General features: G+C 45.5%; 1 protein-coding gene across 1 annotated transcript in view; it reads right to left on the bottom strand.

Annotated features, from left to right (window-relative positions):
- The window catches only part of gucy1a1 (guanylate cyclase 1 soluble subunit alpha 1), a 147,795-nt gene that overhangs the window by 13,239 nt on the left and 108,371 nt on the right, over positions 1–26,185 (bottom strand). The window lies entirely within an intron of this gene.

Below are 26,185 nucleotides of genomic sequence, written 5' to 3'. Positions count from 1 at the left end.
GATATAGTACTATTTATGATACCAGGGATGAGGGACTTCAGTTATGTGGAGATTAGAGAAGCTAGGATTGTTCTCCTTAGAGCAGAGAAGGGGAGACCTAATAGAGGTATTCAAAATTAAGAGGAGTTTTGATAGAGCAAGTAGGGGTAACGGTTTTCTCTGGCAAGTGGGTCAGTAACCAGAGGTCATAGATTTAAAATCATTGCCAAAAGAATTAGAGGGGAAATGAGGAGACATTTTTTCACACAGAAAATCATTAAGATCTAGAATCCTTGAAAGGATGGTGGAATCAGATTCCATTATTACTTTCAAAAGTCAATTAGACATGTATTTGAAGACAACTAATTTGTAGGGTGATGGGGAAAAAGCTGGGGTGTGGGACTAAATTGGACAGCTCTTTCTAAGAGCCAGCATAGGCAAGTCGGGCCAAATTGCCCCCTTCTGTGCTGTAAGATTCTACGATTATTCATGGATGTAACCTGTAAAACTTTGACACTTTTCAGTGATAAAACCAGTTAAAGGGCTGCTGATGAGTGTCCCTGCAAATAAATCACTTGTTAGGCCTCAGCCAGAGTATTCCGCCCATTTCTGGGCACCACACTTTAGGAAGTATGTCAAGACCCTGGAGAGGATGCAGAGGAGATTTACTAGAATGGTACAAGAGATGAGTGACTTCAGTTATGTGGAGAAACTAGAAAAGCTGGGATTGCTTTCCAACATCACTAAAAGCAGACTAGCTGGCCGTTATTTTCTGTGAGTAAATTGGCTGCAGCGTTTCCTACATTACAACAGTAACAACACTTCAAAAGTACATCATTGGCTGAAAAGCACTTTGGGACATCCTTTGTGATGAAAGGTGCTATATAACGGCAAGCCTTTGTGTTTTTTTCTTAGAGCAAGGACTATTAAGGAGAGCTTTAATAGAGGTGCTCAAAATTATGAGATTTAGAGATTGAGAAACTGTTTCCACTGGCAGGAGGGTCGGTACCCAGAGGACTCAGATTTAAGGTAATTGCCAAAAAAGCCAGGGAGAAGATGAGGAGAATTTATTTTATTCATCAAGTTGTTATCATTTGGAATGCATTGCCCGAAAGGGTGATGGAAGCAGATCTAATAGTACTTTTAAAAGGGAATTGGATATATTCTTAAAATGGAAAAATGTGCAGGGCCATGGGGAAAGAGCAAGGGAGTGGGACAAATTGGTAGTGTTTTCAGAGAGACAGCATTGGCATGATGGGCCAAATGGCCTCCTTCTGTGTTGTATGATTCTATGGGGGTGAGATGGGCTAGTGTTTTGTTTGGGGCGGTAATTTTTTTCTCAGAGAAAATTTAGAGCTTAGTGAGATAGATTGCCAAATTGTGGCAAATTGGGCGTTTTCGCCCCAGGAGGAAGGGGGGCACAAAATGAGACGATAATGGCTTCAGCTGGGCGTTGCAAGGGTGCTCGTCACAGACATTTACCCAATTTCAGTTGAGTTCCATTCATCAATCAGCCATCAATCCTTAACTCCAGCTCCACCAGGCTCTTAAAGGGGTGGTCATTTGAACCTGCTGATAGTCATTTTCAGCATTGCTCAACTCATTCACTGATCTGTGGAGTCCAGGAAGGAGGTGAAATGGCTGCTGCAAATCCCCCTTCAAAGGAAAGGGTTACCAGATTTAGTGATATGGCTTTGGACGCATTGGTGAGGGCAATAGAAACCAGGAGGGCCTCCCTCTTCCTGCCTCGGGAAGGTGGCCATCACCGCAGGTGTTCCATGCCATGTGGCAAGAAGTGGTCCGGGAAGTGTTGGCAAGCGCTGAGGTGCAGAGAAGCCTGACCCAGTGAATTCAATGACCTATGTCGGGTGGTCAAAGTGAGTGCAAGCTTCCACACCTCCTCCATATCAGCCTCTCAACCTTTGTCTGCACGCACTTTGCAAACCAGCACTTCCAAACCACTCAACCACCAAACACCTGCAGATTCTCACACTCATATCCTCATCTCACAACTAGCCTACATTCACAGCTATTCTGCCACGGCAGGCATATCTTCCACATACATTGCTGGACTCTTACTCACACCTTTCTTTTTCAGGCCAAGATGTCACATAACAGATGGGAGCAGCAAAGGACTGGAGGAAGGGAACCTGACCTGCGACCCCTCTCCGACATTGAGGAGCGAGTGCTACGGCTCATGAGCCTGCAGGTGGTGGGTGCCATGGCCAGCGGAGATGTTGACCCCGCTGGGGCAACAACAGTATCTATATCCCCTCTCCTTCTCTCATGCCATTTCCACCCTGCCGCCCACCCCCCCCCCCCCTGCCTCTTGCCCCACACCAGAATGCTTTATCACTTTCCAGCACCTCATACTGTCTGCATTCCTTGCTCCATTCCTGCCCCACTGCCCTCATCTTAATGTGAGTCTTGTGCCATTTATGCTTTCAGATAACCAGGCAGAAGCTGGGCAGCCTGCACCTGGAGGGAGATGAGGAGGAAGAGGAACCGAGCACTATGTCATTGCATCTCCCACCTGCAGGCACCAGCTCAGAGACTGGCACTACACGTTCCTTAAGCGTTAGCTTAGTAGAGGGGTCTGCACTGGGTGATGCACCAGGGCTTAGCGGGCTGCAGCAAGGCCAAGGGGAAAGGGAACCTCGGGAGCCATCTCCCCGGGGAGCAAGTTCCCATGCGAGTTCTGCTCTTCAGGACTCAGATGAGGACCTCGATGGGGAGGCGTTCACACAAAGGGTGCTGGCCATACACTCCAACATGATAAGTGCAATGGCAAGGGTGCCCAAGAGACGTCGGCAGTGGTACGGAGCATGGAGGAGTCCACCTCCAACATTGCAGAGAGCTCTGTGCACACCAGTGTGCAGACGATGGTGGACTCCCAGAGACTGTGAGGATCTAGACCTCATGACGTGCGATGTCGTAGCTTCCATTGCAGCACAGGCGGAAGTGACGCAAAGTCTCAGTGCTGTAATGCAGATAATGGTTGGTGGCATGGAAACTCAGACTGCTCTCATGCAGTCTCAGGTTGATGCCACGCAACGTATTGGTGCTGTCATACAGTCAGTGAGTGCTGGCATTGATTCTCAGACTACTCCTATGCAGTCTCAGCTTGATACCACACGTGCTCTGACTGCTAGCCTTGCCACTGGGTCCATCACAGTCCACCGGGAATCTCATGTTGTCGCAGAAGCCCATCAAAATGTTCTGCAGCAGACTGGTGGAGATGCTGAGGTGCTGCCCCGGGGGAGTGGCAGTGGGTCAGTGGAGCAGGAACCTGCTGTCCTCTCTCAGGATGACAGCATTCTTGATCCCACCACTGCCACTCCGCCATTGCATTTGTAGCTGGCCGTCACCCAGCCCAGACTGCTGCCGCCCAGCCTGAGGTGGTAAAGTCTACAGCCAAGCCTTCGAGGCCCAGAGCAGGTCAAGGATGTCCTGCAAGGCCACCTGTGGTCTCTGGCCCTGACACACAGCAGCCTTCCACCTGCCGTGAAGCAGCCACAGGGGACACACTGTGGAGGAGCTCTCGACTGGTTCGAGCAAAGAGGGGATATAAGGAAATGCACAAGGGTGATTAGTTAATACATTATGTAAGCCTTTGTTGTTATTATGATATCAATTTTTAATCATTGCTGTTGTCTTTCATTTTAGTTTTGGGGCTTTGCAATGGAGGGAAAAATGGATGTGGTCATGGGGACGTCCAGAGGAACTGGAAAGTGGGATGGAGTTAATTGGAATCGAAGTCTGATGTGACGGTCACACGCCTCCCTTGCAGAATCGCGATGGGCTCGCTGCCTCCACCGTCACTGATGTTGCTGCTCTTGCTCCTCTCCCCCCTCCTCCTCCTCCTGCTTCTCTTCAGGTGGTGTGGCTATGCCTGGTGATATTGGCTGTGCCCTCGTGGTGGGGAAGTTGTGCAGCATGCAGCAGACGACGACGAATAGGGAGACCCGCTCAGGCAAGTACAGGAAGACAACTCCCGAGCGGTCAAGGCAGCGGAAGTGTTGTTTCAGCACTCTGATGGTCTGTTCAATGATGTTCCTGATGGCGCCAAGGCTCTCATTGTATGAGTGCTGGGCAGGAATGGTGGGGTTGTGGAGGGGAACCATGAGCCAGGTGGATAGCGGATATTTTATGTCTCCGAGCGGCCAGCCGCGAGCTTCATTTGTGGGTTGGAACAGAGCTGGCACACTGGACTGGCGCAGGATGAAGGCATCGTGGCTGTTGCTGGGATAGCAGGCATTGACGGTGAATATTCTGCGTGTATGGTCACAGACCAGCTGGACATTCAGTGAGTAGTAGCCTTTGCGGTTACGGAAGATCTCAGGATTGTAATGCGGTGCCCGCAAAGCGACATGGCTGCAGTCAATGACGCCCTACACCGGGGGAAGCCCACTATCCTGACAAAGCCACATGTATGCTCGTGCTGCTTCTCTCTGCTCATGGGGAAGGAGATGCATTCCCTCCTCCTTCAGTACAGAGCATCTGTGACCTCGTGGATCGAGCAATGGACGGCAAACTGGGAAATGTTGGAGATATCTCCTGTTGCTCCCTGGAATGATCTATTGGCATAGAAATTGAGCGCGATGGGTGACCTTGACTGTCACTGGGAGAGCCGTCCTTATCCTGGTCTGAGGCTTGAGGTCTGCTTGCAGGAGGTGGCAGAGCTCTGTGACCACGTCCTTGCTGAAATGCAGCCTTCGCACACTGTTCCTCAGTGAAATTGATCCAGGAGAACTGCTGCCAGAATACGCAGGGAGAGTAAGGCCTCCTGTTGCCGCCTTGTGGTGCCTTCTTCCTCTGTCACATTTTGCTTGTGCTTTTCTCTGTCCTGCTCCCTGTCTTTGTCTGTGCCTTCATGTGTGCCGCTCCATGCGTTGCTCCCTGTCCTTGTCTGTGCCTTTCTATCTCCCTCTTTCTATGCCTATCTCTCTGTAATTTCACCACTTTGTCTTGGCCTAAGCATCCTCTGACGGTGACGTCGGAGCAAGCAGTCGAGTGTCAGCACAGCCCTCATGAAGTGAGAGAATTGTTGTAACATCAAATCTGCGCTGAGTTATACAGGGGAATAGTTAGGAGATAGAAGATTCGTTCAAGTAAAAATCGCTGCTCTCTGTCCACTAGCCACTTTGCCTATCTGTTTGAAAGCAGAAAAAAATAATTGGCGACAGAATTTTTTTTTCAAAATGGCACCTTTAAAACTCTGCTCCAGCCAGTTCCTGACTGCAACTCGACAACTGAAGCTGTCGTTGTCATCGCCAGCCAGTAAGTGAGGTTGCGTGAGGCAATTTAACTTGCGGGACGGTAACGGGGTGATGCGCACAACGATGACATCATCATCGCTGTGCACAGCCAAGCAGGGGCATCCCGGCTGGAGCACACATTGATGTAAAAAATTATTTCCTTGTGAGAATTAACAAGTTAATGCACGGCTTAAAAGTCTTTCAATTTAAAATACTGACAGTTGACATTTATACATCAATCTGGGCAGGACTTGAACTCGGGTACCAGAAGTGAAAAGCCAATGTCTAATCCATTACACTATTCAGTAACCCACTTCTAAAATTAGGGACTGCTTTTAAATTACTTGGTACATAGTAGCATATTTATCATCATTTTAATACCTAAATATATGTTTACTTCTAACCAACGATTATGCAATTTTCAGTGCTAAGTATGTGGAAGGAATCACTACACAGATTACAGGAAATCCAGTATATTCCCCAGTAATTAATATTTTAAAACAGTAATTTGTTAAAATAATTGCTTAAGAAAATTTGGTGATTGATGCAATGCTTTGGTTTATCAATCTGCTGTGCCACATATGATGAGATGTGGATCGCTGTCTTTGATTACCCACATCGGGGTTTAGTTTGTTCGTAGCCCATTAATTTTGTGTTAATTGAGTTATTTTATCCCTTTTCTAGGGGACAAAATTGCCCTCCGCCCCTAACGGGGCGCACTTGCTGTTTTGTAAGTGTTCTGTTCGCCCCAGTGCATGGGGCAAATAATCCGGTGAAATTCAGAACTTTATTTTTTTATGCATCGGGGCGGATGTGGGGTTGGCAGCGGGGTGAAAGTGCTGGTGGGTGGAAACGGCCATCGCTCTGAGTCATCAGCGCTGCATTGACGTGTCACAACATCCCCCTCCCTTTAGTTAAAGAGGGTCTGCAATCACTTTAATGGCAAACACTGGGCCACCAGGGAGGGTTTCGGCCGGGCCATCAGCTCCACCTAAGAGGGGGTGCCGGACTGCCTGTTGGTGGCCCGGCCAAACCCATAGTCACCATTGTCGGGCCGATCAGGCAGTTGGCCAACAGTTAAAATAAAATGGCGACCGCAGCAGAGCGCCCTCTGCTTTAAAGCCGCCCAACTGCAAGAAGCTTCCCACTGGGAAAAGCTGTCGGGGGCACTGAGTGGCGGCCGATCCGCTCCCGCGGGACAATTTCCCGCGAGGCAATTTCCCACGTGGGGCGGAAATGGGGTTGCAGCCAGTTGGTAAGGGGTCGACACGTGCCCAACGGGGTGGGAAGACGGGGTGGTGCTCCAAAATAAAAGAGGGCAATTTCAAAATAGCAGCCCCTCCGTGCCAATCGATCCGGTCACGGCTCTTATAAAAAGGGACAATTTCGGCCCCTTATTGTTGGAGCTTGCTTCCATTACATAAGAGTAGTCAATTAGATTAACCTGCAATAATGATACTGAATCACGTGTTAACTCTTTTAATTGGCAAGTAAATGCTACAAATAATGCTCACTGCATCAATCTAGCTGAAGAGTGTGCAAATTGGAGTGATGATGATTGGAGTAAGACAAAAAAAAGACTCGCCTCACTCGATACAAAGATGGGAGGAAAAGCAATGTGAGAGGAGGACACAAAAAATTTGCAAAAGGACATAGACAGGCTAAGTGAGTGGGCAAAAATTTGGCAGATGGAGTATAATGTTGGAAAGTGTGAGGTCATGCACTTTGGCAGAAAAAAATCAAACAGCAAGTTATTATTTAAATGGAGAAAGATTGTAAAGTGCCACAGTACAGCGGGACCTGGGGGTACAAAAGGATAGTATGTAGGTACAGCAAGTGATCAGGAAGGCCAATGGTATCTTGGCCTTTATTCCAAAGGGGATGGAGTATAAAAGGCAGGGAAGTCCTGCTACAGCTATATAAGGTATTGGTGAGGCCACACATAGAATACTGTGTGCAGTTTTGGTTTCCATATTTATGAAAGGATATACTTGCTTTGGAGGCAGTTCAGAGAAGGTTCACTAGGTTGATTCCGGGGATGAGGGGGTTGACTTATGAGGAAAGGTTGAGTAGGTTGGGCCTCTACTCATTGGAATTCAGAAGAATGAAAGGTGATCTTATCTAAACATATAAGATTATGAGGGGGCTTGGCAAGGTGGATGCAGAGAGGATGTTTCCACTGATGGGGAAAACTAGAACTAGAGGGCATGATCTTAGAATAAGGGGCCGCCCATTTAAAATAGAGATGAGGAGAAATTTCTTCTTTCAGAGGGTTGTAAATCTGTGGAATTTGCTGCCACAGAGAGCTGTGGAAGTTGGGACATTGAATAAATTTAAGACAGAAATAGGCAGTTTCTTAAACAATAAGGGGATAAGGGGTTATGGGGAGCAGGTGGGGAAGTGGAGCTGAGTCCATGATTAGATCAGTTCACTAATGTATGTCTCCCAGAAGTCAGCATTGCGTTTCACCATTCTCCTCAAATAGTTATGAAATCCTTGGTCCTCTTAAGATATGTGCATCATGAGCACTTCCTTGAAAACAAACATCAACTTGCAGATTTTTTGCTAGTTCTATCTGAACACTGATTGAGCAGTAACCAATTCTGGCGAAGAATGGAAGTTCATTGCCTGCAAGCGCATGAATGGTGGAATGGGCACAATCAATGGCACCTTGTATTCGGGGAATGCCATATAACTAGTTAATATGGGTCTGCTACAGCAGGCACTGTTGAACGTGATGTATTCTGTCATAGTAGCAGACCTATTGGTATCTGGAAGAACTTTGTGAGGTAAAAATTGAATTGTGATCACTTTCACTTCCATTTAGAGTGCTCATTGGCTGAAGGTCAAGTTCTAAGACTGGTCACTGGTCTAGAATTTCTTCCTTGTAAATAGAATATATTGTTTCTCACTGAGGTCCAAGTATGTAATGTAATATGGTCGAATTTCAAATTCAGTTGGAGGGAGAGAACGTTGGTTCTCAAACCAGTGTCCTAACCTTAAATAAAGTGGACTACAAAGGTATGAGGGCAGAGTTGGCTAAAATGGACTGGGAAAATAGACTAAAGTAAGGGACGGTTGAAGAGCAGTGGCAGACATTTAAGAAGATATTTCATAACTCACCACAAAAATATATTCCAATGAGAAGGAAAGACTGTAAGAGAAGGGATAACCATCCGTATCTAACTAAGGAAATAAGGAAGCGTATCAAATTGAAAACAAAGGCATACAATGTGGCCAAGATTAGTGGGAGGCCAGAGGATTGGGAAATTTTTAAAAGCCAGCAGAGAATGAATAAAAAAATGATTAAGAGAGGGAAGATAGATTATAAAAGTAAACTAGCACAAAACATAAAAACAGATAGTAAGAGTTTCTACAGGTACATAAAAAGGAAAAGAGTGGCTAAAGTAAATGTTGGTCCCCTAGAGGATGAGACTGGGAGATTAATAATAGAGAACAGGGAAATGGCAGAGACGTTGAACAAATATTCTGTATCAGTCATCACGGTAGAAGACACTAAAAACATTCCAATAGTGGATAATGAAGGGGCTATAGGTAGGGAGGAACTGAATACAATCACTATCACTAATGAAGTAGTACGAGGTAAAATAATGGGACTAAAGGTGGACAAGTCCCCTGGACCTGATGCCTTACAGCCTTGGGACTTAAGAGAAGAGGCTGCAGAGAAAGTGGATGCATTGGTTGTAATCTACCAAAAATTCCCTGGATTCTGGGGCGCTCCCAGCAGATTGGAAAACCGCAAATGTAACGTCCCTATTTAAAAAAGGAGGCAGACAAAAAGTAGGAAACTATAGACCAGTTAGCCTAACATCTGTCGTTGGAAAATGCTGGAGTCCATTATTAAGGAAGCAGTAGCAGGACTTTTGGTAAATCATGATTCAATCAAGCAGAGTCAGCATGGTTTTATGAAAGGGAAAACATGTTTGACAAATTTGCTGGAGTTCTTCGAGGATGTAACGAGCAGGGTGGATAAGGGGGACAAGTGGATGTGGTGTAATTTGATTTCAAGAAGGCATTCGATAAGGTGCCACATAAAAGGTTACCACAAGATAAAAGTTCACGGGGTTGGGGGTAATATATTAGCATGGATAGAGGATTGGCTAACTAACAGAAAACAGAGAGTCGGGATAAATGGGTCATTTTCTGGTTTGCAAACAGTGACTAGTACGATGCTGCAGGGATCGGTGCTGGGGCCTCAATTATTTACAATCTATATTAATGACTTGGATGAAGGGATCGAGTATAATGTAGCCAAGTTTGCTGATGATACAAAGATGGGTGTGAAAGCAAATTGTGAGGAGGACACAAAAAATCTGCAAAGGGATAGAGACAGGTTAAGTGAGTGGGCAAAAAATTGGCAGATGGAATATAATGTGGGAAAATGTGAGATTATCCACTTTGGCAGAAATAATAGAAAAACAAATTATAATTTAAAGGGAGAAAAATTGCAAAGTGCTGCAGTACAGAGAGACCTGTGGGTCCTTGCACATGTAACACAAAAAGTTAGTATGCAGGTACAGCAAGTAATCAGGAAGCCAAATGGGATGTTGGCCTTTATTGCAAGGGGGATGCAGTATAAAAGCAGAGAAATCCTGCTACAATTGTACAGGGTATTGCTGAGGCCACACCTGGAGTACTATGTACAGATTTGGTCTCCATATTTAAAGAAGGATATACTTGCATTGGAGGCTGTTCAGAGAAGGTTCACTAGGTTGATTCCGGAGATGAGGGGGTGACATAAGAACATAAGAAATAGGAACAGGAATAGAGCCCCTCAAGCCTGCTCTGCCATTCAATATGATCATGGCTGATCCGATCATGGACTCAGGTCCACTTACTCCCCATAACCCCTTATCAGTTAAGAAACTGTCTACTTCTGTCTTAAATTTATTCGCTGTCCCAGCTTCCATAGCTTTCTGAGGCAGTGAATTCCACAGATGTACAACCCTCTAAGAGAAGAAATTTCTCCTCATCTCAGTTTTAAATGGGTGGCCCCTTATTCTAAGATTATGCCCTCTAGTTCTAGTCTCCCCTATCAGTTGAAACATCCTCTCTGCATCCACCTTGACAAGCCCTCATAAACTTATAAGTTTCGATAAGATCACCTCTCATTCTTCTGAATTCCAATGAGTAGAGGACCAACCTACTCAACCTTTCCTCATAATTCAACCCCCTCATCGCTGGAATCAGCCTAGTGAACCTTCTCTGAACTGCCTCCAAAGCAAGTATATCCATTCATAAATATGGAAACCAAAACTGCAAGCAGTATTCCAGGTGTGGTCTCAACATTACCCTGTATAACTGTAGCAAGACTTCCCTGCTTTTATACTCCATCCCCTTTGCTATAAAGGCCAAGATTCCATTTGCCTTCTTGATCACTTGGTGTACCTGCATACTATCCTTTTGTGTTTCATGCACAAGTACCCCCAAGTCCCGCTGTACTGCAGCACTTTGCAATCTTTCTCCATTTAAATAATAACTTGCTCTTTGATTTTTTTTTCTGCCAAAGTGCATGACCATACACTTTCTAACATTATACTCCATCTGCCAATTTTTGCCCACTTACTTAGCCTGTCTATGTCCTTTTGCAGATTTTTTGTGTCCTCCTCATACATTGCTTTTCCTCCCATCTTTGTATTGTCAGCAAACTTGGTTACGTCACACTCGGTCCCTTCTTCCAAGTCGTTAATATAGATTGTAAGTAGTTGGGGTCTCAGCACTGATCCCTGCGGCACCCCACTGGTTACTCATTGCCAACCAGAGAATGAACCATTTATTCCGACTCTCTGTTTTCTGTCAGTTAGCCAATCCTCTATCCATGCTTACATATTACCCCCAACCCCGTGAACTTTTATCTTGTGCAGTAACCTTTTATGTGGCACCTTGTCAAATGCCTTCTGGAAGTACAAATATACCACATTCACTGGTTCCCCTTCATCACCCTGTCCGTTACATCCTCAAAGAATTCCAGCAAATTTGTCAAAACATGACTTCCCCTTCATAAATCCACGTTGACTCTGCCTGAACGAATTTTGCTTTTCGAAATGTCCTGCTACTGCTTCTTTAATAATGGACTCCAACATTTTCCCAACCACAGATGTTAGGCTAACTGGTCTATAGTTTCCTGCTTTTTGTCTGCCTCCTTTTTTACATAGGGACGTAACATTTGCAGTTTTCCTATCTGCTGGGACCTCCCCAGAATCCAGGGAATTTTGGTAAAATACAACCAATGCATCCACAATCCCTGCCACTACTCTACTTCTCTTAAGACCATCAGGTCCAGGGAATTTATCTGCCTTTAGTCCCATTATCTTACTGAGTACCACCTCCTTAGTGATTGTGATTGTGTTAAGTTCCTCCCCCCGCCCCCATAGCCCCTTGACTATCCACTGCTGGAACGTTGTTCGTGTCCTCTACCGTACTGATACAAACTATTTGTTCAGCGTTTCTGCCATCTCCATTTTCCCCATTACTAATTCTCCGGTCTCGTCCTCTAAGGGTCCAACATTTATTTTAGTCACTCTTTTCCTTTTTATATATCTATAGAAACTCTTGCTATCTGTTTTTATATTTCGTGCTAGTTTACTTTTGTAGTCTATTTTCCCTTTCTTAATCATTTTTTTAGTCATTCTTTGCTGGCTTTTAAAAGCTTCCCAATCTTCTGTCCTCCCACTAGTTTTGGCCTCTTTTATGCCCTTTGTGAAATATCTCCTTAAATGTACACCACTGTTCATCAACCGTCCTACACTTTAATCTATTTTCCCAATCCACTTTAGCCAACTCTGCCCTCATGCCTACATAGTCTCCTTTATTTAAGCTTAGTACGCTGGTTAGAGATCTAACTTTCTCACCCTCCATCTGAATTTGAAATTCAATCATGCTATGATCACTCATTCCAAGGGGATCCTTTACTGGGAGATTGTTTATTAATCTTGTCTCATTACACAGAACCAGATCTAAGATAGCCTGCACCCTGGTTGGTTCTGTTATGTACTGCTCAAGGAACCCGTCCCTTATGCACTCTATGAACTCTTCCTCAAGGCTACCCTGACCAAGTTGATTTGTCCAATCAATATGGAGGTTAAAATCTCCCATGATTATTGCTGTTCCCTTTTTACAAGCCCCCACTATTTTCTGGTTTATACTCCAACCAACAGAGTTGCTACTGTTAGGGGGACTATTCCACCAGTGACTTTTTCCCCTTATTATTCCTTATCGCCACCCAAACTGTTTCAACATCCTGATCATCTGTGCCAATATCGTTTCTCACTATTGCAGTGATTCCATCCTTTATGAATAGAGCTACCCCACCTCCTTTTCCTTTCTGTCTGTCCTTCCAGATTGTCAAATACCTCTGACTTATGAGGATAGATTGAGTAGGTTGGGCCTATACACATTGGAGTTCAGAAGAATGAGAAGTGATCTTACTGAAATTTATAAGATAATGAGGGAGTTTGACATGGTGTATGCAGAGAGGATATTTTCAATCATAGGGGAAACTAAAACTAGAGGACATAGGGCACAATTTTCCCCAGTGATTTGCGCCGTGTTTTTGGAGCAGGCTGCTTTTTTTGGCCTAGGTTAAAAAGCCACAGTTTCCCCAATCAATTTGCACCATCAGTTAGTGACAATTTTTTTAGGTAAGTTTTTTTCTTCAGCCAAAGGGGGCGTAATCTGCCACCTGCGCCAGCCAAATCTGCCCATTTAGGCAAATTTGGCCAGCTGAGAGTTACTCCAGTTCTGCTTAGGCCAAACGTAAGTGGCTTCTGCAGAAAAACCTTCCGGAGAGTTAAAGAAATCGGCTCAAGTAAGGAAATCGGCACAGGTAACATAAGAATATAAGAACATAAGAAATAGGAACAGGAGTAGGCCATACGGCCCCTCGAGCCTGCTCCGCCATTCAACATGATCATGGCTGATCTGATCATGGACACAGGTTCACTTCCCTGTCCGCTCTCCATAACCCCTTATTGTTTAAGAAACGGTCTATTTCTATCTCAAATTTATTCAATGTCTCAGCTTCCACAGCTCTCTGAGACAGAAATTCCACAGATCCACAACCCTCTGAGAGAAGAAATTTCTCTTCATCTCTGTTTTAAATGGGCAGCCCCTTATTCTAAGGTCATGCCCTCTAGTTCTAGTTTCCCCCATCAGTGGAAACATCCTCTCTGCATCCACCTTGTCAAGCCCCCTCATAATCTCATACGTTTCGATAAGATCACCTCTCATTCTTCTGAATTCCAAAGAGTAGAGGCCCAACCTACTCAACCTTTCCTCATAAGTCAACCATCCTCATCTCCGGAATCAACTTCGTGAACCTTCTCTGAAATGCCTCCAAAGCAAGTATACTCTTTAGTAAATATGGAAACCAAAACTGCATGCAGTATTCCAGGTGTGGCCTCACCAATATCCTGTACAACTGTAGCAAGACTTCCCTGCTTTTATACTCCATCCCCTTTGCAATAAAGGCTAAGATTCTATTGGCCTTCTTGATCACTTGCTGTGCCTGCATACTAACCTTTTGTTTTTCATGCACAAGTACCCCCAGGTCCCGCTGTACTGCAGCACTTTGCAAATTTTCTCCATTTAAATAGTAAGTTGCTCTTTGATTTTTTTCTGCCGAAGCGCACTCACACCTCACACTTTCCAACATTATACTCCATCTGCCAAATTTTTGCCTACTTACTCAGCCTGTCTATGTCCTTTTGCAGTTTTTTGTGTCCTCCTCACACATTACTTTTCCTCCCATCTTTGTATCATCAGCAAGCCTGGCTACGTTATACTCCATCCCTTCTTCCAAGTCGTTAATATAGATTGTAAATAGTTGGTGTCCCAGCACTGATCCCTGTGGCACCCTACTGGTTACTGATTGCCAAGCCAAGAATGAACCATTTATCCTGACTCTCTGCTTTCTGTTCTTTAGCCAATCCTTTATCCACGCTAATATATTACCCCCAACCGCGTGAACTTTTATCTTATGCAGTTACCTTTTATGTGGCACCTTGTCAAATGCCTTCTGGAAGTTCAAATACACCACATCCACCCTGTTCGTTACATCCTCAAAGAATTCCAGCAAATTTGTCAAACATGACTTCCCATTCATAAATCCATGCTGACACTGCCTGAACGAATTTTGCTTTTCGAAATGTCCTGCTACTGCTTCTTTAATAATGGGCTCCAACATTTTCCCAACCACAATTGTCAGGCTAACTGGTCTATAGTTTCCTGCTTTTTGTCTGCCTCCTTTTTTATATAGGGGCATTACATTTGCAGTTTTCCAATCTGTTGGGACCTCCCCAGAATCCAGGGAATTTTGGTAAATTACAACCAATGCATCTACAATCCCTGCCGCTATTTCTCTTAAGACACTAAGATGCAAGCCATCAGATCCAGATCCAGTAAGTGCAGCAGATGCTCGGACAGCAGCAGCAGGAAAGGTAAGAGAGAGGGGCAGAGTGAGGTGAGGGTGGAAGCTGGTGTGCAGGGGGAAAGTGGATGAGGGGGTGGGGGGAAGCTTTTCGTGTGCAGTTAGATGCGGGGACTGGGAGGGAGGAGGCCATTCGACCTGTGATAGGGGCGGGGATTGGACCAGCAAGCCCTTCGGCCTGGGCGAGGAGCTGGGAGTGGGACCGGTAAGGCACTCGGGGCTAGGGTTGGGTGGGGGAGTGGATCGGCAAGCCTTTCGTCCTGGGCTAGGGGCGGGGATCGGGATCAGTAAGGCACTCGGGCCTGCGCTGGGGATTGGCAAGCCCTTTCACCAGGGCTAGGAGCTGGGGACTGGCAAGGCACGTGGGGGGAGTGGGGGAGTAGGAGCTGAACCGGCACAGGCAAGGGGCTCGGGGCGGGCTAGGGATTTGGGGTTCAGCTACAAAACAAGGGTGGGAGGGGTGGAAGAGACAGGAGAGGAGGGAGGGATAGCCGATCAGAAGGCTTGGTGGCCGGGGAATGGGAGGGAGAGACAGTCGATCAGAAGATTTGGTGCCTGGGGAGGGTTGTACTGAGCATACGCGTCCATTGGAACGACGTCAAAAACTTAATTTTTTTTCCCGCGGATGCGCAAAAAGCGCAACTTCGTTTTTTTGGCACAGACAGCAGACTACACCCCCTCCCCCCCCCCCCCCCCCCCCCCCCCACCGAGGTGACTGGACACACTGCGCAGCTCCAATTTCGATTTATAGATTGGTGAAACTTTGGAAAAATATTTATGCCGCATTTCTGGCTTAGAAAACCCGGCATAACTCTGGCAATACGCCAGAAAACGGGTTTGGGGAAAATTGAGCTCATAGTCTTAGAATAAGGGGCAGCCCATTTAAAACTGAGATGAGGAGAAATTTCTTCTCTCAGAGGGTTGTAAATCTATGGAATTCTCTGCCCCAGAGAGCTGTGGAGGCTGGGTCACTGAATATATTTAAGGCGTAGATAGATTTTTGAGCGATAAGGAAGTAAAGGGTTATGGGGAGCGGGCAGGGAAGTGAAGCTGAGTCCATGATCAGATCAGCCATGATCTTATTGAATGGTAGTGCAGGCTCAAAAGGCCAAATGGCCTACTCCTGCTCCAATTTCTTATGTTCTTATGTGTCAGCTGTCCTCGCTGCAGCAGATAGTAGTGAACCTGTAAAACTGCCTCCTATGGGTTTGATTCTCCCAGGCAGTGGTCTTCTGTTGCTGCTGCTTCTCCGACAAAGCATTTAGCATTGCCAGACTTGATCAAATGCCCACGGTGCATATTTACTTAAAAACTTGCCTTTTAAGCAATATAACCTGCGCTCCTCCCCACTGGAACTCTGTGTGCTGCTAATGAGCAAAAGAAGTGTGAACAGGTCTTTGCAATAACATGTAGAAATATTAGGAGAGATTTTTCTGGGGCTATGCCAGGCGCATTGGGTACAGCGACTATCAGGTAAATTAGGCGGGTTCGAGCGTGTACCTGTAAAGGAACCTGGCATTCCTGCTCTTGTCTTTCTTGGTGGTGGAAATAACATTAATGGCCAGTGTAAAAATATTGATATGTTTTACACTTTTTTAGTTTTAATAAGAGACAAATCTTTAACATGGAAAGGATTTGTATAAATCATGTTCTTAAATGCTCTTCTATAAACTGTTGTTAAGAAAAGCATTTGAAACAGAGTTTTATCACAGCAGGGGATGCCATGAGTCCATACATCAGAGGATTGTTTACACCAGAGGATGGTATGATGGAAAATAAATAAGAAATAACCTCTGATGTGCAAAGTACGAATGAGGCCTCTCATCCCATTTTGGTAAACGACTTGAAACAAATGGGTAGTTGTAACACATGAGATAAGGATTGCATTCGGTAGGAAGAGAACCATTAGCCATAAGAGTACAAGATTGATGCTTGATTGAACTTAGTGAGAGAAAGCAGAGAAGAAGCAAAAACGGAAGGAAACCCTGGGAGGCTTGGAAATGCCAGCTTCACAATTTCTCACTAAATCTACGGTAAGTTTCAGAAACAGAGCTTACGTGCACTATTCTGTATGGTTGGTTGGGGTGTCTCAGATTGTTATTTTGTTGATCATCATATGATGACCGACTGTAGTTTGCTTGGCTCCTCGATCACCATGGTGATAAGGGCAATCCCCCGTATACCAGCCTACATTAGAACATAAGAAATAGGAGCAAGAATAGGCCGCGTGGCCCCTCGAGCCTGCTCCGTCATTCAATAAGATCATGGTTGATCTGATCATGGGCTCAGCTCCACTTCCCTGCCCGCTGCCCATAACCCTTTCCTCCCTCATCGCTCAAAAATCTGTCTATCTCCGTCTTAAATATATTCAATGACCCAGCCTCCACAGCTCTCTGGGGCAGAGAATTCCATAAATTTACAACCCTCTGTGAGAAGAAATTCCTCCTCATCTCAGTATTCTGAAACTATGACCCCTTGATCTAGATTCCCCCATGAGTGGAAACATCCTCTCTGCATCTACCTTGTTGAGCCCCTAATTATCTTATATGTTTCAATAAGATAACCTCTCATTCTTCTGAACTCCAACGAGTATAGACCCAATCTACTCAACCTTTCTTCATAAGTCAACCCCTTCATCTCAGGAATCAACCTAGTAAACCTTCACTGAACTGCCTCCAATGCAAGTATATCCCTCCTTAAATAAGGGTACCAAAACTGTACACAGTACTCTAGGTGTGGCCTCACCAATACCCTATATGGTTGCAGCAGGAGTTCACTGCTTTTATACTGCATTGCCCTTGCAATAAAGGCCAACATTCCATTTGCCTTCCTGATTACCTGCTGTACCTGCACACTAACTTTTTGTGTTTCATGCACAAGGACCCCAAGGTCCCTCTGTACTGCAGCATTTTGTAATTTTTCTCCATTGAAATAATAATTATCTTTTTTATTTTTTTCTGCCAAAATGGATAACCTCACACTTTCCCACATTATACTCCATCTGCAAAATGTTTGCCCACTCACTTAGCCTGTCTATATCCCTTTGCAAATTTGTTGTGTCCCCTTCACAACTTGCTTTCCCACCCATCTTTGTATCATCAGCAAACTTGGCTACATTACACTCGGTCCCATCATCCAAATCATTAATATAGATTGTAAATAGTTGAGGCCCCAGCACCGATCCCTGTGGTACCCCACTAGTTACTGTTTGCCAATTGGAAAATGACCCATTTAGCCTGACTCTCTGTTTTCTGTTAGTTAGCCAATCCTCTATCCATGCTAATACATTAACCCCAGCCTCATGAGCTTTTATCTTCTTCAGTAACCTTTTCTGTGGCACCTGACCTTCTGGAAATCCAAATACACCACATCCACTGATTCCCCCTTATCCACCCTGCTTGTTACATCCTCAAAAAACTCCAGCAAATTTGTCAAACATGATTTACCTTTCATAAAACCATGCTGACTCTGTTTGACTGAATTATGCTTTTTAAAATGTCCCATTACTGCTACCTTAATAATGGACTCCAGCATTTTCCCAATGACAGATGTTAGGCTAACTGGTCTATAGTTTTCTGCTTTCTGTGTGCCTCCTTTTTTAAATAAGGGCGCTACATTTGCAGATTTCCAATCTGCTGGGACCTCCCCAGATTCCAAGGAATTTTAGTAGATTACAACCAATGCATCATCATCGTAGGCAATCCCTCGAAATGAGGATGACTTGCTTCCATGCCAAAAAATGGATGAGTTCACAGGTGTTTCAATGAAGGACCTAATATTCCAGATCCCGCCTGTGCATGGATTTTTTTGACGTATGGTGGCCGTTGCACACCAGCCACCACACGGGCTTGACAGAGCTAGGTCTTGCTCCAGTGGCAAGGGTTATCCAAGACGACTGGAGACCTGCTCTGCTGCATGGGCCTAGTGCGCACACATATCACAGTGTGGGCTGGTCAGTGCTGCCCTTGGGCCCCTGGCCCCGAATTCACGCCTCTCCAATGCATCCACTATCTCTGCAGCCACTTCTTTTAAGACCCTACGATACAAGCCATCAGATCCAAGGAACTTGTCCACCTTTAGTCCCATTATTTTACTGAGTACTTCTTCTTTAGTGATAGTGATTGTTTTAAGTTCGTCCCTCCCTATAGCCCCTTGATTATCCATTATTGGGATGTTTTTAGTGTCTTCTACCGTGAAGACCGATACAAAATATTTGTTCAAAGTCTCTGCCATTTCCCTGTGCCCCATTATTAAATCCCCAGTCTCATCCTCTAAAGGACCAACAATTACTTTAGCCACTCTCTTTTTATATACCTGTAGAAACTCTTACAATCTGTTTCTTGTTAGAGGGTATGAGACCTGAAATTGAGAACAGGTTAAGGTTGTCTGGCAATGGGATGGAACCCATGATGACCTCCTTGAAAGGGTTAGCGCCGTTTCTGGTGATTATCAAAGAATTCAAAGCCTGACCCCTATTGATGAGGCTCGCACTTGGATGGTGACAGGACTAAGGTCCATAATGCTGAGTGATTCTTCCACTTCGGATGAGCCACAGCCGAATATGAAATCCCTCAGAGATAGAGGGAGAGGCCATGACAGGAGTGAATACTACTGTCAGGGATCCTGCTACTCTGAGTTGAAGGACCAATAAATAAATTAAGTGAATTATCAACCATAGGAATGTAGGCCATATCGCCACTCAAGTCTGTTCTGCCATTCAATGAGATCACAGCTGATCTGCGACCTAATTCTGTATACCTGCCTTTGGTCCATATCCCTTAATATCTTTGGTTAACAGAAAGTTATCAATTTAAAATTAACATTGACCTTACGCGATCACTCCTGGACATCATCAGTGGGGTGGGTGATGAGGTAGCGGGACTGTCGGGAGAAGTAACAGCAATCTCATGAGAAATGGGAACGATGTCAGTAACCATGAGGGAGGGAATGTCACAGGTAGGTGATGCGCTGTCAGTGAACATCTGGGAGGGAATGTCAGAGATGGTGCAAACACTATCACTGAACATGAGGGAGGGAATGTTGCAGGTAGTTGAAACAGTTTTGCTCAACATGAGGGAGGGAATGTTGCCGGTCGTTGAGACACTGTCAGGGCGCATGAGGGACGGCATGTTGGAGTTAGCAGCTGCAATAAGAGAACATGCCCAGACCCCGCGCCCATTGACAGAATGAACTCCCACTCCAATCCTCACACCAGCCTCTGAAGCGCCCCAAGCAGGGTCCTCCACATTGCCGACCTGTGCCACCCCCCATCAACAGGTGCGCACTACCCGAGATCTTAGAAATAATAAGCTTGGCACCAACCCCAGAAACACTGTGCCACCGCCTATAGGCAGGGGTGGTGGAGTCATTAAGAACAAGCATGGCGGGCAGTCTTAGAATAAGATGGAGGAAAGATGGGTGCAGCCTTTCTGTGCTGCTGTTGTTGTTGTTGTAATTATTATTGTTACTGTTGTTCTCAAATTAAAAGATTTTTGTAAGTTATGTAAATTTACAAGTTTAAAAGTTAGTAAGTGATCTTAACGTTTTTAAGTGATCTTAGAGCTGTGTAAGTGATCGTAACTGAAAACTTTAAAGTTTGATACAAGAATAATTTTATTAAAGTTAAGTACAAAGAACTGTTTGTTAAACTTTTGAATAAAATATATTTCACATTAAATCTGAATCATTTTCATTATTTGTTCCATTATTAACACAGCAGGCAGGACAGGTTCTTTGTTCCCTATACCCAAAGTCTGTATGGATGGACTTCTCTCCCCCCCCGGCCACACCCCCCAAACTCATTGCAGTCTTGTGCCTAGTGCAGCAGCCTTCCGATCCGATCAGCATCTCCCTCCCCGGGCTCAGTGCAGAAACCTTCCGATCGGCACTTCCTTCCCCGGGCTCAGTGCAGAAACCTTCCGATCGGCACTTCCTTCCCCGGGCTCAGTGCAGAAACCTTCCGATCGGCACTTCCTTCCCCGGGATCAGTGCAGAAGCCTTCCGATTGCCCCCCCCCCGCCTCTCTCCCCGGGCTTGTTTTGCAGCTGAGCCCCGAATCTCTGTGTCCGGGCGCGGGGCCGATTCTGACAGCCGACTCTATGACCCTCCAGCCCTGCTTGAAGATGTTCAAGTAAAAAAAATAGCATGTAAGTCAAAAAAAAAAATGAAAACTTCAAAATCCAAGAAACTTCCATGTACTCCGTTGGAAGGATAATAAAAGTTGAACTTTATTATGGATATTTCAAATGTTAGAGACTCCGTCCAAAAACTTCGATGAGAAACAATGGCGTCTTTCAGCTCAGATTTTTCAATGTGCGCTGCTTTCTGCTAACTCACCAGAAGGTTTTTCTGGAGTGGCCAGATACCCCGACCCAGGATAAAAAAATTTGGGGCAAACTGCGAAAAAAAGTGAAAATTGGCGCAGACATGAGGACGGCAAAAAAACCTAACCTGGAAAAATCGTAACTAAAGCAGTTACACCGGCGCAGATTTCAGGGGGAAACTTTGAATTAAATAATTATGCCAGAAAAAACGGCGCGGGCGAAGAAAAACGCCACAAATGACCCGGGAAAATTGAGCCCTTTGTGTGTAGAAGTGTTCCCTAACTTCACTCCTGAAAGGTCTGGCTTTAATTTTTAGACGATGTCCAGACTCCCCAACCAGTGGAAATCATTTCTCTCTATCTACATTATCTGTTCCCCTTAATATCTAGAAAACTTTAATCAAATCATTCCATAATCTTCTAATTTACAGGGAATGCAACCCTAGTTTATGTATATCTCTCCTCATAATTTAACCCTTGGATTCAGGTATCATTCTGGTAAAACCTACGCTGCATTCCTTCCAAGGCCCATATATCCTACCTAAGGTGTGTGGTGCCCAGAACGGCTCACAGTACTCCAGGTGTGGTCTAACCAGGGTTTTGTATAGCTGTGGCATAACTTCTATCCCATTGTATTCTAGTCCTCTAGATATAAAGACCAGCATTCCATTTGCCTTTTTGATTATTTTTTGTACCTGTCCATGACAGTTTAATGATCTATGTTCAAGACTCCTTGGACCTCCACTGTTTCTAGTTTTTCAGCATTTACAAATATTCTGTTTTATGCTTTCTAGGTCCAAAGTGGATGACCACACATTTGCCTACATTAAAATCCATTTGCCAGTTTTGCTAATCGTTTAATCTATTAATATCTCTGTAATTTTGTCCTTCCATCTACACTTCTTGTATATTACACTGCAAACATATTATTGTTTCTCATTGTACGAATCTGTTAAAAGGAACTATCCAACAGCCTGCTGCAGTGCATCCTGTAGATTGTACATACTGCAACCACAGTGCACCTGTGGTGGAGGGATTGGATATTGAGTTTAGTGGCAGGGGCAAGAACCAAGCAAACTGCTCTGTCCTAGATGATTTTTATCTGCTTCAGTGTTGTTGCAACTGCACGTATCCAGATGAGTAGTGAATATTCCATCACACTCCTGATTTGAATTCTGTGTGTGATGGATAGGCCTTAGAGAGTCAGGAGATTAACCACTTGCCATAGAATACTCAGCCTCTGTCCTGCTCTTGTAGCCACAGTGCTAACATGGCTAATCCAGTTCAGCTTCTGATGAATGGTAACCCATCCCCAATCTCCCATCAAGGTATTGATGGTGAGGGACTCAGTGATGATGATGCTATAGAACGTCAAGGGGAGAGTCATTACCTGACACATGTGGCATGAATGTTAACTGCCACTTTTCAGCCCAAGCTTGGATGCTATCCAGGTCCTACTGTAACATGGAATGGGCTGCTTCATTATTAGAGGGGTTGTGAATGGAGTTGAACACTGGAATCATCAGCGAACAGCTCCACTCCTGAGATGATGCAGGGGAGGTTATTGATGAAGCAGCTGAAGAAAGTTATGCTGAGAAACCCTCTCTGAGGAATTCCTGCAGTGACATCCTAGAGTTGAGATGATTGGCCACTAACAAACACAGTGGGGGAACAATTGCGGTCGGAGGCTCCCTTCTTACGAATGCCTCCGACCCGAAAAAAATCTATGAAAGTACCTGGTGGTCCCGGAGGATGTAGAGATCCCGGTCGGAGGCCTAGATTCGCTGCGCAGCGCATGGGGAGATGCCTTTCAGGTACGTACAAGCTGGAGTCACGTGGGCCTGGACTACCAATCACTGTGCAGTATTCTCATTGATAAAAATGGGAGCTTTGTTTGTAAGGACTCTCATTACTATCAATGAGAAAACCCCCTAAAGTTTTAGAAAAAAATATATATTTTTTGGAATTTTTTTAATGTGTTTTAGTAGTGTTAAAAATAAACTTACATTAATGGATAGGGTTTTTAATATAAAAATGGGTGTTTAAATTTAATTTTTATCTGTGTTAAAACTCTTATGCTAGTAAAAGTAAGGTATGCTCCTGCAGATCATTTAGAGGAGGTCCAAGGCCCAAATTTGGGCCATCCTCAGGCCTCTTGATTTGGCTCATGCATTACGGTCACCTTTGTGCCCAAAATAAAGTGCTGACAAATCTCTACCACAACATGTTTTTAGGCCCTAGAGTGGAGTGTAAATCCATAGGGCTAAGAATTCAGGGGTTTAGTGCCTCCCATTACCACCAGATTCCAAGAAAAAAATGGCAGCGGCTGCACTTCCACCTGCTGCCGCCTCGGCAGACGCCATCTTCAACTGGTGGGCAATGCTGCTGATGTCTGCCTCGCAAAAATTATGTAGATGAGGCAGATCGTGACGTCAGTGAATGTGAAACACTCATTTGATGTGCGATCTGCCATTTCCAACTTCGCCGCCCCACTTACCTTAACTACAACCAGCTGAGCATGTGTTGGCAAGCAGGAAGGAGGCTCCAGCAGTGGGATTGAACGGGATCATCAGCAACTACTTGCAGCCGACATGTTTCTGCAGTTTGACTGGCGCTATAGAACTTTCTGCAACTCCAGCAGCTTTTTAAACTTCTTTCAAGATAATAGAATCATAGAACTTTATAGCCCATTGTGTCTGTGCCGACCGAAAAAAAGCTTTCCAGCCTAATCCCACTTTCCAGCTCTTGGTCCGCAGCCCTGTAGGCTATAGCGATTCAAGTGCATATCCAAGGTCCTAAGATAACAGGGAGTGTTGGGGCAATTGGAAAACACCTTCATTCTTACTTAAAGGCTTCTGCTCACAACACTTGCTTACAGTCATCGGGGCTCTACTGGCAGTCCACCTTGCGCTCAAGAATCTTACGGAGAGTGATCGAAGGCAGTTAAGAGAAGATGCGCGCAGAGGGAGATGGAGGAGGGCCAGGAGGGCTCTCAGCAGGCGGCCTTACCTACCTAGGGTCTTCAGAGAGCGCTTCTCATCTATCCACTTAAGCGACGAGCAGTGTATTATCAGGCTCCGCTTCACCAAGGAGTTGGTCACAGAACTCGGCCACCTCCCACAACCAGACCTGCAGCCTGAGAGAGGTCAGCCACAGCTCTCCCAGTAGTCGTCAAGGTCACCGAGCGAAGCAGGAGGAGCGCGCATGTGGTTTTGCCAGGTTAGTGGGTTTTCCCAAGGTGCAAGGCGCCAGCGACTGCAGAAACAAGGCTTTGCAGGCACTGCAAAACAATTCTGAGATCTTCCATAACCACAAAGCTACCACTCACTTAATGTGCAGTTATTGTGCGACCATGCCCAGTGATTCCTGATGGTCAATGGTCGCAAGACTGGCAGTAGTCATGATGCTTTCATCATGCATCAGTGTGGTGTGCCAGCAGTCATTCAGCCATCACATCAAACCCGAGAGTGGCTGCTGGGAGACAAGGGCTATTCACTCTGCACTTGGCTCGTGACTCCACTCTGCAACCCCACCACTCGTGCCCAACACTCATATAATGAGAGCCATGCTGCCACCAGAATTGTCATCGAGCAGACCATCAGGCTGCTGAAGCAACGGTTCCACTGCCTTGAGTGCTCAGGAGGGACCCTCCAGTACTCAGTGGAGCAAATGTCCCATTTTGTGGTTGTCTGCTGCATGCTTCACAACTTGACCATTATGAGGGCACAGCCCTAGCCAGCAGGGATTGAGGCCGATGAAGAGGAGGAAAAAGAAAGCAAGATTTGCATTTATATAGCACCATTCACGACCACCGGCCGTCCCAAAGCATTTTACTGCCAATGAAGTACTTTTTGAAGTGTAGTCACTGTTGTAATGTAGGTATCACAGTAGCCAATTTGCGCACAGCAAACTCCCCAAAACATCAATGTGATAATGACCAGATAATCTGCTTTAGTGATGATTGTTGAGGGATAAATATTAGCCTAGACACTGGGGATAACTCCCCCGCTCTTCTTCGAAATAGTGCCATGGGATCTTTTATGTCGGCCTGAGAGAGTAGATGAGGCCTCATTTAACATCTCATCCGAAAGACAGCACCTCTGACAGTGCAGCTTTTCCTCATTATTGCACTGGAGTGTCAGCCTAGATTTTTGTGCTCAAGTCTCTGGAGTGGAACTTGAACCCGAAACCTTCTGACTCAGAGGCGAGGGTGCTACCAACTGAGCCACAGGCTGACAGACAGGAGGAGGAAGAGGAAGAGGACAAGGAGGAAGAGTTGGAGGACAAGGAGGACGAGAAGGAAGGGAGGAGGCAGGCAGCAAATCCCCCTTCCAGAGGGACTGTCCGTGAACACCTCATCGGACTCCGATCCCCATTGTTCACTGCATCCCCCTCAACCACATCCACATCATGGCATCCCTCTGTCATGGAATATCACAGTGACCTGGGCACATAGTTGAAATGAGAGCCACCACAAAAGATTCCAAATAAAATTAATACATTTTATCAATCACCATTTTACACGTACTATATAAACTAACCACCCTTGTGCAATCCCTTCATGTCTGTCGTTAAGGTGCCCTTTCCTGATCTAGACCACCTAAAAAGTGCTATCCCAGGGCTGCAGTATGGCTGATGGAAGGCTGCCGAGTTTCAGATGGCCTTGCAGGACATCCTCGAGCAGCTCTGGACCTAGGAGGCACTTCTGTAGACTGCACAGCCTTGGCAAGGATGGCAGCAATCTGGGTTAGCTGGCTGGTAAGCAGCAGCAAGGGCAATGGTGGAGTGACATTGGTGGGAACAGGAATGCTGTCATCCTGAGTGAGGATAGCAGGGTCTTGCTCCACTGACCCACTGCCCCCGGGGCAGTGCCTCAGCATTCCTAGCAATCTGTTGAATCACAGATTGCTGGGATGCTGCAACACCCTGCAAGCCCCGGTCGACAGTGGTAAACCCAGTCACAATGACAACAGTCAGAGCTTAGGTGGCATCAAGCTGAGACTGCATGACAGGGGTGCATGCCCACCTTCTTCGGAAGGCCGTCCCATCAAGATCCTCATCTGAGTTGTGTGGAGCAGAACTCGCCCTCTACATTACAACAATGACTACACTTTAAAAAGTACTTCATTGGCTCCCGAGCTACCCTTTCCCCCTAGCCTTACTACAACCCACTTGTGC

The sequence above is a fragment of the Pristiophorus japonicus genome, chromosome 2 (genome assembly GCF_044704955.1).
Source record: "Pristiophorus japonicus isolate sPriJap1 chromosome 2, sPriJap1.hap1, whole genome shotgun sequence".
Lineage (NCBI taxonomy): Eukaryota > Metazoa > Chordata > Chondrichthyes > Pristiophoridae > Pristiophorus > Pristiophorus japonicus.
Note: the sequence above shows the minus strand (reverse complement) of the source record. Positions and strands in the feature narration are given on the sequence as shown.